This window comes from Ovis aries, chromosome Y, assembly GCF_016772045.2.
Source record: "Ovis aries strain OAR_USU_Benz2616 breed Rambouillet chromosome Y, ARS-UI_Ramb_v3.0, whole genome shotgun sequence".
Classification (NCBI taxonomy): domain Eukaryota; kingdom Metazoa; phylum Chordata; class Mammalia; order Artiodactyla; family Bovidae; genus Ovis; species Ovis aries.
This window is the reverse complement of record NC_082741.1, coordinates 16,017,364-16,024,111: the sequence shown is the minus strand read 5'-3', so window position 1 is coordinate 16,024,111 and position 6,748 is coordinate 16,017,364.

Here is a 6,748-nt window from a genome sequence, read left to right as displayed (position 1 = left end):
ACCTTCTACTTTCTTCAGGATTTTTTTTTCTTTATAATGTTGTATTTCAAATGCTTTCTTTACAATTTTTTTTCCTTTAGTTATATTTGATTTACAATGTTGAGTTTCAGGTGTATATCAGAGTGATTTTGTTAAGCAGATATATATCTATTCTTTTCTGGGTTCATTTTCCATTATAGGTTATTGCATGATATTGAGGATTTCTTTTCTTTTCTTTTCTTTTCTTTTTTTTTTTTTCTTTTTTGCCCCCAAAGAGGGTTTAGGGCTTGACCTACCTTTATATAGCAATTTTGTCTGAATCACTAATATTTGTATGTATGCATTTTTTAAATTAATATTTCATTCTCTATGATTTTTGGCAAGTTAATTCCAAAGATTTCACTATTTGCATGCTGAATGTTTTCACGTATAGTTTACTGAGAATTAAGTTTTCCTTGGAGCTCTGATGGTATGTGTGTATATACACTGACATATCTATATACACATCCTTTTCAGATTACTACATTTTTTAAGATATGTTAACATATTTTAAAAGATATTTTGTTTGTATGGTAAAAACACAAAATGTTTTAATTCTAGAAATTTGTTCCCCCAGATGAATATAGTATAAAGAGTAAATATATAAAACTATATTCCTTTGAGAATAATCCTTACTAACAGAACTTGAAAATGTTAAAAAAATATTCATAACACTTACTAAAGGTGGTAAGAAAAACTTTATTCAAGGTAAGAGTACTACAGTGGGGTATGATAATATGGGAGAGAGATTGAGCTTGTGTCTGACTCCAGCAGGGATGCAGCTGGGATTTATACCTAAGGAACAAGGTGGGTCCATGGGATTGCAAAGAGAGACTGGGAGACTGAAAAGCAATGGACAACAACTACAGAGTGGGTGTCAGTGGATGAAAACTTATTAAGAGGACCCTAAGGGTGAGGGTGGATTCTGGCTCAACTGAGAGGATTATTGCTGAGGCTAGGCTAGGCTGATAAGATATTCAGGTGAGTGAAAAGTTATGTCCAACCTAGATAGCATATTCAAAAGAAGAGACATTACTTTGCTAACTAAGGTCTGACTAGTCAAGGCTATGGTTTTTCTAGTAGTCATGTATAGATGTGAGAGTTAGACTGTGAAGTAGGCTGAGCACCGAAGAGTTGATGTTTTTGAACTGTGGTGTTGGAGAAGACTCTTGAGATTCCCTTGGACTGCAAGGAGATCCAGCCAGTCCATTCTAAAGAAGACCAGCTCTGGGAGTTCTTTGGAAGGAATGATGCTAAAGGTGAAACTCCAGTACTTTGGCCACCTCATGCGAAGTGTTGACTCGTTGGAAAAGACTTTGATGCTGGGAGGGGTTGGGGGCAGGAGGAGAAGGGGATGACAGAGGATGAGATGGCTGGATGGCATCACTGACTCGATGGATGTGAGTCTGAGTGATCTCTGGGAGTTGGTGATGGACAGGGAGGCCTGGCATGCTGCGATTCATGGGGTCGCAAAGTGTCGGACACAACTGAGCGACTGAACTGAACTGAGAAGGTATTTGATCTGATACTGAGGGTGGTCAGATCAAGGGTGTTTTCTAAACTGAAGTAGCAGATTCTGGCTTAGATTGGACTAAATGGACAGGCGCCCCTGGATAAAGACATTGCCCAAATTTGGCAGTGCATTAATGAACTACTGCTGCCTAACAAATTATCCCAAACTAATAGCTTAACACAATATTATCTCATACTGCTGCTGAGAGTTGTGAATCCAGGAGTAATTCAGCTGAGTGATCTGGATCAGTGTTTCATGCGGTTGCCATCATCTGAAGCCTTGACACGGGCTCATGGATTACCTTCCAAGATGGCTTACTCACATAGCTGTTGAAACCAGTTTCCTTGCTGGCTGTTGGGAGAAAGCCTCGGTTCTTTCACATGGGCCTCTCCACTGGGTTACCTCAGTGTTCTCAAAGTACGACTAAGCTGGCTTCTAGAGTGAGTGCTCCAAGAGGATGAGCAAGGAGACTGCAAGTGACTTTTATGACCAAGTCGCAGGCACTTCATTGTTCATTTATACAATATTCTGACATTAGAAATGAACCACTTAGTCCACCACACATGTGAAGGGGAGAAGGAAAGGATTTGTGAACATAATTTAAAACCACGTGGTACACGCATGACCAAAAATTGTTTACATACCTGTAAGTCCAAAATGCATTTTCCTGCCAATGCTTTCAAATAATTTATCCATTATGGCATTAACTTGACGCGCAGAACCTTTCATCTAAGTCAGGTCCAGATATGGATCAGGGTCCCACTTGTACAGTATCTCAAGTGTTCTGTCGCTCAGTTGTGTCCTACTCTTTGCGACCCCATGGACTGCAGCGCTGCGGGCTTCCCTTTCCATCAACTCCAGGAGCTTGCTGAAACTCAAGCCCATTGAGTCGATGATGCTATTCAACAATCCCATCCTCTGCTGTCCCCTTCTCCTACCTTCAGTCTTTCCCGCATCATGGTCTTTGCCAGTGAGTCAGTTATTCGCATCAGGTAGCCAGAGCACTGGAGCTTCAGCTTCAGCATCAGTCCTTCCAATGAATATGCAGGACAGATTTACTTTAGGATTGACTGGTTTGATCTTCTTGCAGTCCAAGTGCCTCTCAAGTCTTCTCCAACATATCAGTTCAAATTATAAAAGTGTAGCTCCTCTAGACCTGAGGATGTGTGAACAAAAGAGATGAGTTAATCTGCTCACTTTCCCAGCCAACATACAGTGGTGGATCAGACAGATAAGCTTCATAGACACTCCTGTTCCAGGAAGGGGAGGGGAGATGGGAGTCAATAGTAGCCGTTCTGAAATCCCATGGGTTCTTTTTGGCAGTCCTTTGCTTAGGACTTAAGCCCTGGAAACTTCCTAGGCTTTAGTCTCTGAATTTTTAATTCTGCCCTCTGACATGATTCCATTGCAGGAAAGGTGGCTAGTATATGGTTACAGTGAAACGGTCTCCCTAGCCTGCTTCCTGCTTGTAAAAGGTAGAAGTCCAGAACTCTTATTTTGTACTATTGCTGGTCCTTTCAGTCCGAGCTGAACTTAAATATGTTATCTTAAAAACTTGATGTGCCTCCTGATAATCTTACTGGTGTTCATGGCAAAGCACCTCACTCCAAAGCCACAATCACACATGTTTTCATAACAAGGTCTACTCTGTCTTGGTTTTCTGCTGAGATAGCTGAGGGATAACACCCTGAGCTTTGGTAGAAGTCTTATTGTGTGATTGAAAAGATCTCTGAGTGACACCCATAAACTCTTTGTAGGGCATTGGCCTGACTAAATAAAGCCATGAAGCATCCCCTTCCAGCTTTCTGAGGCTTAATAAAGAATTTTACAGTCATACTCGTCTTTAGAACACCTTAATTAAAAAAAAAATAATAATAATACTATGGCGAAGCACTGGCGTATGGGTGGGGTAAAATGTTATATTTAGACCACCTTGTCTCAATGTGCTGGATATGATCTTGCTTGAAAACCATTAATTTTAGCATCTGCTGTCATCTTAACAAAGTGGAAAATTGCCAAATCAGCAAGTTCTGTCTGCTTTTTTTTTTTTTTTAATAATCTTTATCTTAAACATTTTTTTAAATTCCCCTTTATATTTTACTATAGGCAGCAAGAAGAAACCAAGAAGCACTTTTGGCTGTTTGGATGGAAATCCTCTTAGCTAGATAACTCAATTAATTAAGTACAGTTTGTCCTCCCAGCTCATTAGGTGCATTTTCTACTTTTCATAAACTGCAGGTGTAGTGGACTTTCATCTTCACACTCCCCAGGCTCTTTCCTCCTGCCTCTCCTTTCTGCCAGGCATCCTAGGTGCACCACTGTGATTCCACTTAGAACGTGTTCACTCAGTGAGATAACGGGGAGTGATTCCCTGGCTTCAGTGCTTCTACTGGCCAGAGACTATGTACCTTTCCCTAAGAACTTCATGTTTTCGCTATCCAACTTCCATCACCTGGCTAGGTCAGTTGCGACAGCTCATACTCACAAGTGTACTGACAGGGACTTCTATGTGCACACGTGAACAAACATACGCATGTACACAGTAACATCGCTGAGAGGAAACTTTTCCATATGCAGAAGTACAAGCTTTCTTTTCCAGGAACATGAATTTGGTAAGTGCTCAAATTTCTACGTGCACATGTGCACAATCATGTGCGTGTATGCAGTAACATCGCTGAAGGGAAACTTGTCAATATGCAGAAGTACAAGCTTTCTTTATCAGGAACATGAATTTTGGCAAGCACTCAAATTTCTACGCGCACATGTGCACAATAATGCGCGTGCACACAGTAACATCCCTGAGAGGAAACTTGTTCATATGCAGAAGTACAAGCTTTCTTTTTCAGGAACATGAATTTTGGAAAGCACTCGAATTTCTGTGTGCACATGTGCACAAACATACGTGTGTACGCAGTAACATCGCTGAGAGGAAACTTGTCCATATGCAGAAGTACAAGCTTTCTTTTTTCAGGAAGATTAATTTTGTTAAGCACTCAAATTTCTACACGCACATGTGCATAAACATGTGCATTTACACAGTAACATCGCTGAGAGGAAACTTTTCCAGATTCAGAAGTAAAAGCTTTCTTTTTCAGGAATATGCGTTTTGGTAAGCACCCAAATTTCTCTGTCCTGGTTGTTTTTTCACTTGCTCATCGTTCATGTCACGTTGCACTTCTAACTCTGTGGCTTATTCTCAAAAGTTACAGAATCTTGGCATTTGGTGTTGACAGGGACTGACGTGCAGAGCAGCGGGCATGGTTGGAAGCACTTGCTATAAACAGCTGTATAGCATGCATCTGCATTCTGCATTCTCCCATCACCTTGGACAGCTTCACAGTACCAGTCATGTTGGCCTGATCCATTGCCTGTGCATTCCTTCAGGGGACCAGAAAACAAGGACCTCTGAGCTCAGCTGACTTGAAGAACTGCTTTCTCAGTATGCGCCTATCTAGGTCATTCCTTGTCAATGGCTGTGCCCCTTTTGCTAGTCTACCACCCCTTACAGCCCACAACATTCTGAGTGAGGCCCCCTGTTCTTCCTATCTGTGTAGCTTTCTGTGTGCACCTGTCTACCTGTGCCCCCATGTGCTATCTCCATGTAGTAGGAAAAGATCAAAGAGACTCCTGAGCCTTCAAAAGCCCCCAGGGACAGTGATAGGCCTGGGTCTGATCCAAGGTTGTGAAGAAGGTGCACATGGATACAGGGTCTCTTCTGATACAAAGAGTGGAACCTGAGGCTATAAAAGTAAGGTGACATCCCTATACGGTGTCCCTTCTGTTTAACACTATCCATGCATGCGGAGTCCCCAAACAGATGATGCCCTGGGAAACCTTCACTTTCTTGGCCCAGAGCTAATGCCTCCCTTGGGCAGAAAGCAGCTTTTCTGTCTCCAAAACAAGAGGGCTTGAACCACCCAGGCCGCAGTGATTTGATAAATGCCAAGGCTCTCTTCAGTTGCTCTCATTAGGCCCAGGGAGGACTCCCTACAGTCACACATCCCTGTTTCCCTACTCAGCCCCCATGCCAAGGAAGCCAGTGCCCGGTTGGGCCCAGAGGCATCTAAGACGGTCACCTGGAAGGCAGTGTCCCTCTGAGTGTCACCTGGTTGAAATCCCCTATGACAAAATAAAAGATTCTGCTCCAGCAAGACTACCAGAATCCTCCCTCAGGTGTAGACATGCACCTTTGCCCCTCAGGCCCCCAAAGCCTCAGAGAAAAGAAGGAATTCATGTCAAAACTTTCAGCATGGGCCATGGAGTATCAGGACCCCTATTGCCTAGACCCTGAACCTTGAAAACCAGCAGATCCTGAACTGCCCCCAGGGGCTTCTCTGTCTCTCATCCTCCGGAGGTCCCTTGGGACATGCAATTAACCCACCGCCCTTGCCTTTTCTCTGTTCCCTCCCTCACAGGCGTATCCGCGCAGAGGTTCACACAGGTAAACCTACTTGCGCTTTCCTCGCCTTTGGGCACTGCCAGGGAGGCAGGCTGGAAGTGCCTGGAGGCATGCCACACTTACAGACCGTGTCTCTCCTAGGATGCCTGTGGTTTGGCAGATATAGCATACTTTAGCACATCTCATGTTCTGTGTCACATTGTGCCAGTGTGTGCCACCCTCAGGGAGGGCGTATGCTGGCTTGCTGGGCTGATCCGGGGCAGCACTGGCCCAGGACCTTCCCAGTTCTCCTTTTCACATGTATGTGGAATAAGTCTCCAGTGCAGCAGGCAATCTGTGACTCTTTCTCCGTCAGGAATCTGTCCATCTCGGCAGGACCTTAGACTTACCATCGTGGGTGTTGCCATAGCCACGTCCACCATTTCCACAGGCCAGCCCACAGCCTCACACACTGAGGGCGGCAGAGGCAGTGGTTGCAAAGCCTCACCCCATGTGATTTGCTCTGTGTGAATCCTTAAACCATGAACACCCTCTTCCTGGTCCCAACACACACAACACCACGGTGGAACTGATGAGCGTGTTTTGTATCTGGTCTAATTGCAGATATCTGGAGCCACAGTCTGGAGTTATCACTGGCCATCCTTTCCTCGTTCCCATCCTGGGCAGGGTCAATGCAGAGATACGGTGCAAACCACCTTCAGCCTGGTCACCTCATGACTCCTCTCATGGTTGCTCAGCACCTCCTCTCCTGCCGCCTTCATCTCTGCATCTTCCCTGGGCCGGACATACACACACACACACACACACACACACACACA